This window comes from Myotis yumanensis, unplaced genomic scaffold (genome assembly GCF_028538775.1).
Source record: "Myotis yumanensis isolate MYYU_CA2020_CCGP unplaced genomic scaffold, mMyoYum1.0.hap1 SCAF_11, whole genome shotgun sequence".
Taxonomy (NCBI): domain Eukaryota; kingdom Metazoa; phylum Chordata; class Mammalia; order Chiroptera; family Vespertilionidae; genus Myotis; species Myotis yumanensis.
This window is the reverse complement of record NW_027223762.1, coordinates 47,499,543-47,509,392: the sequence shown is the minus strand read 5'-3', so window position 1 is coordinate 47,509,392 and position 9,850 is coordinate 47,499,543.

The following is a 9,850-nucleotide window of genomic DNA, read 5'->3' as shown; positions in this document are numbered from 1 at the left end:
GAAAGGGCGCAGGCCAGGCTGATGGACCCCCCCACCGAGTGCATGAATGTCGTGCACCAGGCCTCTAGTATATATGTGTGTGTGTGTGTGTGTGTGTGTGTGTATACACATACGTATATATATACATATATATATATATGTATATATATATATATATATATATATATATATATATATATTCTAATAATAGATACAGAGGCAGAGCTGCCTCACAATGATTGTCAAACTGCAGCGGGAAGGCCGGGGAGGGTTGGGGGGCAGAAGGGAGGGGGTTAAGAGATCAACTGAAGGGCTTGTATGCATGCATATGAGCATAACCAATGGACATAAGACACTGGGGGGTAGGGGAAGCCGGGGTATTGTCAAGGGCGGGGGGAAAAAAAAGGACACATATGTAATACCCTTTGTAATGCTTTAAGCAATAAAAATAAAAAAATAAAAAAATAAAAAATAAAAATAAAGCATTTCATTGCAACAGTTAAAAAAAAAGATTAGAAGAATATCAGACATTCTTCAGAAACTTAGCAAGCAAGGAGATAATAGAGTGATATTGCTAAAGAATGGGGAGGGGAAACTGTCAACCTCAAATTCTATTCCTAGTGAAATAACTTTCTAACTTAAAGTCAAAATATGTTTTAACATGAACAAAAAATAATGGTATTTATTGCTAGAATTCGTAGAGTGTAAGAATTGTTGAAGGCAGTTCTGGGAAAAAAAGTTATAACACCTATGGAAATAAGGATCGATAAAAATAAATGAAGAGAACAAAAATTAAAAATAACATGATTACATAAAATTTATTATATTTTAAAATGCATTTAAAAGCTGATTGAGTAAATAGGGTAGAAAACAAAATGACATCTAAAACAAAATTGGCACCAATATATATCCATGAAACAAAACATTAAGCATAGGGCAAAAAGAGCTAGAAGTCTTGATTTTTTATAATTTTTCAGTAGGTACTCATTGGAAAGATTACTGGGTCCTGCTGAAAGAAATAGTGAAACCATGATGATTGGTACTCCTAAATTTACATCATAGGGTATGAAGATGACTATGATAAGGTTTGAAAATGCTATAGAAATCTTAGTCTTATGAACCAAAATAACCATGTAAATCCCTACATGGAGGATTTTTGCTTGAAGTAGAAACTAAATCAGGCAGAACAGAGACAAAGAGCAAGTACACACAAAAGGGAGACTAAAGCAGGGGAGGCACCTGTCAGAAAGTGGGAGGGAACAGTGTCATCACAAAAGGAAGGAAGGAGCTGTAGAATTATACAGGTAGGAAAATTACTCTGAAACCCTTTTTCTTGCTGAAACTGTGAAAAAAAGTATATTTCTTTAAAAAGAGCAGTGATAAAGGACTGTGCTCAAAACCCATGCAAGTTTACTATGTATTCTATATAATAAAGAGCTAATATGCTCATTAGAGGGCAGAACGACCTTCTGGAATGACCTTCCAGATGACATTCTGGAATGACCAGTGGGCGGGGCCTCAAGGCAGCCAGGGCTGCGATGGGCTGAGCCCCTTGCACGAATTTCATGCATCGAGCCTCTAGTATAATAAAAGCCTAAGTGAGCTGACAATTATGGCGAAATGACCAGAATGACCAGTCACTATGATGTGCACTGACCACCAGGGGGCAGATGCTCAATGCAGGAGATGCCCCCAGGCGGTCAGTGCATTCCCACAGGGGGAGTGCTGCTCAGCCAGAAGCCCTGATCCGGGCTCACAGCAAGTGCAGTGGCGGTGGCAGGAGCCTCTCCTGCCTCTGTGGCAATCGGACATTCCTCAAGGGCTCCTGGACTGCGAGAGGGCACAGTCTGGGCTAAGGGATACCCCCTCCCCTCCCCCCTGCCCCCGGTGCATGAATTTCATGCCCTGGGCCTCTAATATATTATAAAAACATAATGTTTCTACAGATAATAAAGACATGCTAGAAATTCTGAGGCCATATTCTCTTGACAATTCGTTCAGAGTATAGGCACTTGCATAAATTGCTGGTCTGAATTAAAAGGAATATAACCCCGGTTTCAGCTTAGAGATGTAGAGAGCTGGAAAAACACCACTGACTCCCACCCTGCAAATCAATGACCTTCCTTGAACTCATCAAATAACTAAGCTTGTAAAGCAAACAACCAAATCAAAGAATAAAATGTGATATGAGAACGAGGTTTTGAATTTAAAATGAGTGTTAACTCTAGATAAAGGTTAGGAGATTGCATGTAACTAGGCAGAAATATTTAAAGGAAATGTGTTTACAGGGTTTTGGTTCTCTTTTATTTATTTGATTTTTGAGAGGAGAAAATGGTCTGGAAGCACAACTGTGCGGAAAATGAGCACTGATCTCATTTCTGCAAAGAAGAAAAATTCACCGAGTTAAGCTAACCTGCAGCAAAAGATTTCAGAAAATAAAAATATTGCACACTCAGTTAAATTGAAATGTCAAAGAAATAACATATTTCATATGTATGCCCCATACAATATTTGGGACATTCTTATATGAAATGATTATTCATTATCTAGCTGAATATAAGACTTATTTGGCTATCCTATATTTTATCGGATAGCACTCTCTACAATGAATCTGATTAAATTAATCCATGCAACCAGTGTATTTAGAATATAAATTTTACTCAGACACTCTGCAAATTCTTTCTAAATAATGTAGTTTTTTATTTCTCCTTGTTGTCCTGAACATATGGTTCTATATTACTTGATAATCCTAGCTTCTGTTTAAAACATAAAAATATTATAAATATGTCTAGTTGGATTAGTATATAATATAAGTGTGATTGAGTTGCTCAAGAACTGGGCATCATGACAAATTTGGTTATTTGATCATGAACAGAATTAGGGGATCCAGTTGTTAGATGAAAAGGAAGCAGCTGCAAACTGTAACTTCATATATCAATTCTATTAATTTTCCTTAGTGGCATAGTGAATATGTAGGGAATGCCTAATGCCAAGAGTGGAAAATAAATAAAGCAGAGGGAGTAGTGTAATGTGGAACAAAAAGATTTGGAAAAATCAAGTGCAACCTCAAGAAATAACTCATTCTTTTTTAAAAAAATATATTTTATTGATATTTTACAGAGAGGGAGAGGGATAGAGTTAGAAACATCAATGAGAGACAAACACCGATCAGCTGCCTCCTGCACACGTCCTACTGGGGAAGTGCACGCAACCAAGGTACATGCCCTTGACCAGAATGAAACCTGGGACCCTTCAGTCCGCAGGCTGACACTCTATCCACTGAGCCAAACCGGTTAGGGCATAACTCAATCTTTTGACCTCACAATCAGTGCGTGCTGAAATAGAGGATCAGCAAAGCAGTGAGTCCACATAAACCTTCATTCTGCATTTTAATAGGTTGCAAAAGATTCACCAGAGGCAAATTATGCTTTATCCAGAAGTCAGGTGTCATTGCTATAATACATTTAGAAATATTTATGATGGTTTTAGTTGTTTGGTTTACAAAAGGAAAATCGTAAAAGATATATCTTTGGGCTTTATATTGCTAAACATGTCTTGTTTTCCTCTCTCTCTCTCTCCCCCTCCCCTTTCTCTCTCCCCGTCTCTGCACCCCTGCTTCTCCAGACATTCAGAAAGTATGTTGTTTGGAAAGAGAAGTTATTATTGCTTGCCATAAGCTTTGGTCAGTAAGCAACTCAACCATCTCTGCAAAAAAAGTATAATTGGACAGATATTTGCATTCCCATATTCACAGCAGCATTATCCATGGTAACCAAGATAAGGAAACAACCTAAGTATCAGTCAATGGATGAATGGACAAAGAAAATGTAGGATATTGACACAATAGAATTGTTTAGCCTTTAAAACAGAAGAAAATTCTGCTGTTTATGAATACATGGATAAACCTGGAAACATCATGTTAAGGGAAATAAGCCAAACACTGAAGGACAAATACTGCATGATCTCCCTCACATGCAGAATCTAAAAAAGTCAAACGAATAACAAGAGAATGGTGGTTACCAGGGGCTCGAGGGTGAGAGAAATGGAAAAATGTTGGTCAAAAGATACAAACCTTCAGCTATAATAGAATAAGCTCTGGAAACTCAATAGTTACTATAGTGAATAATAATGTATCATGGACTTGACGTTTGCTAAAAACTAAATAAATCTCAAATGTTCTCACCCCCCACAAAACACACACACACACACACACACACACACACACACAGGCACACACAACAGTATCTATGTGAGGTGATGGATATGTTGCTTGGTTATGGTAATCATTTCATAATTTATACAAAGATTAAAACAGCATGTTTTACATTTTAAATATATATGTACATATATAGACTTTTTATTTGTCAAACATACTCAATAGAGCTAGGGGTGAGGGAAGCATCTTTGGACTACCCAGATCTCATTTATCCTTGTCTTATTCTGGATATAATAATAGGACTCAGATTCTAAAAATAAGAACAATGAGTTCAATCAATCAGAAAAATAAGATTAGTGGTATAATCAGTTTGGATAATCTCTAACATTATTTTATTTTACATTTAGCTAATGAGAATTCCTATAGCAGATTTATGGTTCCACTTTTTAATTTTCTACTTATAACATTTCCATCACTGATTTTTTAAAGCTATAAACACTTTTTCTATAATTCATTTTGTTTTGTTTTTCAGCATTTTAATTTAATAAACTATTTGATAATTATTTCCAATAAATAGCCATTCATATGCCTCTAATCTTCTGAGTGACTTAAAATTTTATCTTTTATTTAACAAGGTGTTATAATTATTTTAAACTTACTAATTTTAAAAATGTGTTTGGTCAATGTAGAAAAATAAAAAAAAATAGAAAATTTAAGGAACATAATAATCATGCTCTTTCCAGCCATAGGCAAGAAATAATTGCCACAAATATATTAATTTATTCAATAACTAAATTGAGAATATGTCTGGGCATATTTATATGTAAACAATTTCATCCTATGGTATTGATGTTGATCCTGGATTAGCACATGGCGTGCAAATTAATTTCCTCAGCGTATTCCTGCACACCAATATCATGTCCAGTTTTTACCATTTAAATGGAACAACACTCATAGAATTCGATCTGTATGCCCATATTTTGGATAGAGTTATGAAATCACAGAAGTGAATAAGATGGTTTTAAGGTTTCTCACTATTGCAAACATACTCTAGATGGATTGGACAAATATACAATTCATCTAGCAGTGTATGAGAATGCAGGCAAACTCAATTTTTTTCTGCTTCTATGACTCCAATTCCTTTTTTGTTTTTAATATTTACCCATAGCTTCAAACCATTGCCATTCCAGAAAGGCTCTCTTGTGTTCTGAAAACAAAGGTAATTTTTCTCGTTTTCTAAATGTTTACAGTTCTTTATCATTGTATTGTTGAATTTCAAAGTACAATGTTAAGTATTAGCAGAAATCACTAGCTGTTTTCATCTTTGCCACTTTAAGTTCGTTTGGTCTCTGAGCACCAAGTTCTAGCATGAAATGTGGCTCAAATGCCTTTTCTCTCGGCCTTGATGTGCATCTGGTCATGGCATTTCTGTTCCCTCCATAGCCTCCAGGCCTGAGTCCATGTCTCTGCTACCTCCTTGTTCGGTCCCAGACACTTAGGTACCTAGAGCTTTCTTTTCAGCAACGTTTTCCATTGTGCCTTTGCTTCCCTAGAACTGTTCCACCTCCATGAGAATAAGTATATATTGAATCTGTCTTCTAGTTTACATGTCTGTCATTAATTTGTCCATTTGGAAATTTTTTTTATGAAAAAAATAACAACAACAAAAGAAAATAGCTATGAGATTGTAATTGGCCTCAAAAGAAATGTGTTACAACCTCATTTTTTACCTTAACTCAAGAAGGGAACTTGCAGGAGAACTTTGAGGGTAATAAATACCTAACAGTTGTGATGATTAAAGAAGATGCTGCACTTTCTTTCCTTTGTTTACAATGCCCCCCTCATCTCCCTGGCAAGCTTCTGCTCACTGGTTAGGTCTCAGTTGACTTATCACTGTATTTGTAAAATACTTCTGTGCACTTCAAGAAAAATTAATTGCTGCTTTCTCTGTGTTCCCAATGCACTCTTTAAATTGGTGGTTAATTTTTTATATCACAATAAAAAAGTAATATACCTCTAAAATGCCAACTTATCATATGGTTTCTTTCCGGTTCCCCAACCTGAAGTATTCAATCCCACACAGTAAAATTACTATTTATTACGGTGCCTTGTTTATTTTTTTTTAAAGAACTCACTACCCGCTGAAATTATATATGTTTGGGTTGAACAATAAAAAAAAAAAATCTAAAAAGAGCTAATAATAATTGCATTCTTATAATGTATTAGTCCTTGCATATTATCCACTTAACCTTCTTTCTCACCTCATGAAGAAGGCAAGATGATTTGTATTTTACAGAAACTATTCTGAGACATTTAGAAGCCAGCAATTATCAACTGGTATGCAACAAAAATTTTAAAACATACAATACCGGATTATTTAGTCAAGGGCACTGACCTCTTTCCCTTAGAATGTCAAATTAGAAAATGACAACAGCCTCTGAAAAGACCCTATAGGGTGAGGAAGAAAGGGGATGGGAATCTAAAGACGCTTTACTCTGACGCAGTACTCAGTACTTTTCACTTCTAAGAATTGCCCTCTTCCTCTTCCCAGATCTAGGGTCCATAAAATTGCAGGGCATGCTTAGAAAATGCAGGGCTCCTAGCAGGGTGGCAATAAAACACCGCATCTGGGCAAAGAAACTGGTACTCCTAACAGGTACAGGAAACGCACGGGGAATAAGATGTATCCCTCCCCTCCTCTTGCTTTCCAGTCTCCCTTCTGGGTTCCCTATTGGAAGAAAATGAGAGAAGCAGCTGATAATGTTGAAATGAAGTTTACAGAGCTTCGACCCCATCATTGCAAAGCATAAAATAGAGAAGGACTTGAACTGAGAGACAATCCTATTTAATAAAAGACAAAAAGGGTAATTGATTGTAGCTTCGCTATGCTTCCCATAGGCTAATCAGGGCGATATGCAAATTAACCACCAACCAAGATGGAGGCCGGCAGCCACGCAGCTGAAGGGAGCAGGAGGCTTGCTTGTCCCAGTGGTGGAGGAAGCCGAGGTTCCCTGCCTGCCATGGCCTGGCTCTGAGCTCCAAAAGCAACAGCTCTGAAAGCAACAAAGTTTCAATTATAGAAGCTAAACAAACCCCATATACCTGCTTTCAGCAGGCCATGGCCTCAGAACTGGAGGGAGCAGGATGGCAACAAAGTTTCAATTATAGAAGGTAAATAAATCCCAGAATAAAAAAGAAAAAAAGGAGAGGCTGGGAGCTTCAGTCGTCAGCCAGCCTGAAAATGGCCCTCAGCCTCTCACCCAGACTGGCCAGGCACCCCAGTGGGGACCCCCACCCTGAAGGGGGTGTGGCCAGCTGCAAACAGCCATCAGCCCCTCATCCAGGCTGGCCAGGCACCCCAGCGGGACCCCCACTCTGATCCAGGACATCCTTCAGGGCAAACCAGCCAGCCCCCACCCATGCACCAGGCCTCTATCCTATATAGTAAAAGGGTAACATGCAAACTGACCCTAACAGCAGAAAGACTGGGAATGATTGGTCACTATGACACACACTGACCACCAGGGGGCAGACGCTTAATGCAAGAGCTGCCCTCTGGTGGTCAGTGTGCTCCCACATGGGGGAGCTCTGCTCAGCGACAAGCCAGGCTGATGGCTGCCAGTACAGTGGTGGTGGTGGGAGCCTCTCCTGACTCCTCAGCAGGGCTAAGGATGTCTGACTGCAGCTTAGGTCTGCTCCCCACTGGCAAGTGGACATCCCCCAAGGGTTGCCGGGTTGCCAGAGGGATGTCTGATTGCCAGCTTAGGCCCAATCCCCCGGGGAGCAGGCCTAAGCCAGCAGGTGGTCATCCTCCGAGGGGTCCCAAATTTTTGTGCAACTGGGCCTCTAGTCCTATATAATTAAAGGCCAATATGAAAATAGGACGAATGGCAGAACAATAGGACCAACCGAACAACCGGTCACTATGATGTGCGCTGACCACCAGGGGGTGTGTGCAGAACATGGTGGGCATTGGACCTGGCAGGATGGTGGAGCAGGTGAGAGGGGGTGCCAGACCAAGGAGGGGCACCTGTTGCTGTCAATGGGGTAAGCCTCTGGTGGTTACTGAAAATTCTTTGCTCCCAAGCGCCACAGTCCCGGCTGGCGCTCACACCCTCTGCTGGCGCCAGAGCCGTTTCTCGCACCCTCTGCCAGTACCAGAACTTTCACTCACACCTGCTGCCAGTGCCCGGTGTCAGTCCTGATCACTCAGCGCCATCAGCAGGTGTGAGTGGTGGCTGCTGGCCCCGATTGCCCCTGAGGGCTTCTCCACCTCCCTCTGCTCCTGAGGGGTGATAGGGGCAGCAGCCACTGCTCGCACCCGTTGACAGCACTGGCCCCGCTAGCACTCGCTGCTGGCGCCAACCCAATCATTTCACACTGTCAGCAGGTGCAAGCGGGGACAGCGTCGTCAGCTTGTGGGGTGAAGGCGGGAGCAGGGCTGCCTGCAGACAGGGGACCAGGAACAGTGGCGGGAGGGGCCGGGTGGGGGTGAGGAGGATGGACTGAGACCCATCACTGTGCCTACCACAGCCTCGTGGCCCACAGTTCCTTTCAAGGTGCATGAATTCATGCACTGGGCCCCTAGTTATTAAATAATAGGCACACCATTTGACTGTTACTATACATTTATCACCTTAGTTTCATTTTTTTCTCATTTCTGGGTGTGTTTATGTGTATGTATACATACACAGTAAATAAGCATATGAAAAGATTCTCATTATCTTGTATAATTAAGAAATTTTAAATTACAAAAAAGTAGGTACCCTTAGACATTTATGTATACACACTCACACATAAATATACAGACACACACACATACATTTTAATGAATTTACATAATGTAAACTATGGGGGAAGTGCCCAGGAAACCCTAATCAAGACAAAATATTTTATTTGTAATATTTAGAATAAACTATGGATGTTGGAATCATTATACTTCTTGTTTCTATGTAGCTCAGTTTTACTTTTTTTTAAATTATTCCAAATTGGTATTGTGTTTATACTACAAGAGTATAGAAATCATAATATATAAATCAATGAGACATACATGAAATATAGTCATCATACATAATATGCAAAATTGCAACTTTCCTGTAAACATCTTGAAATTTGCCAATATACGGATATGCTCTTGGGCTATGCATTTATTTTTTGAAAAATTAACCATTCAAATAAGTTAGATAACAAACCTTAGTAATTTAGTAATGTATTACAAAATAATTCTCAGGATTAGCTGATTTGTGAGTGTGTGTGTGTGTGTGTGTGTGTGTGTGTGTGTAGAAGTAACACTGCCTATTACAGTACCTAGCATAGTAGTTACATAATGTATATTTGTTGAATACCTGAATAGGAAATATTTTCCTATATAATAAAAGGGTAAAAAGCAAATTGTCTCCTCGACTGGGAGTTCCACCAGAGTTTGACCAGTGGCTGGGGCCAGCCAGCCAACCACCCGGGGCCCCTCCCCCTGGCCAGCCCCACCCACGATCAGCCCCCCACACCTTGATCGGGGATGGGGCTAGCCTGACAACTTCCTGGGGCCCCTCCTCTTGGCCAGCACTGCCCCCAATCGCCCCCCCCATCCCAATTGGGGGTGGGGCCGGTGGGCCAACTACCCATGGCCTCAATCAGGGTGGGCCAACTGGACCCCACCCATGCACGAATTCGTGCACCGGGCCTCTAGTGTATGTATAATTGCATATTAAAAGTGCA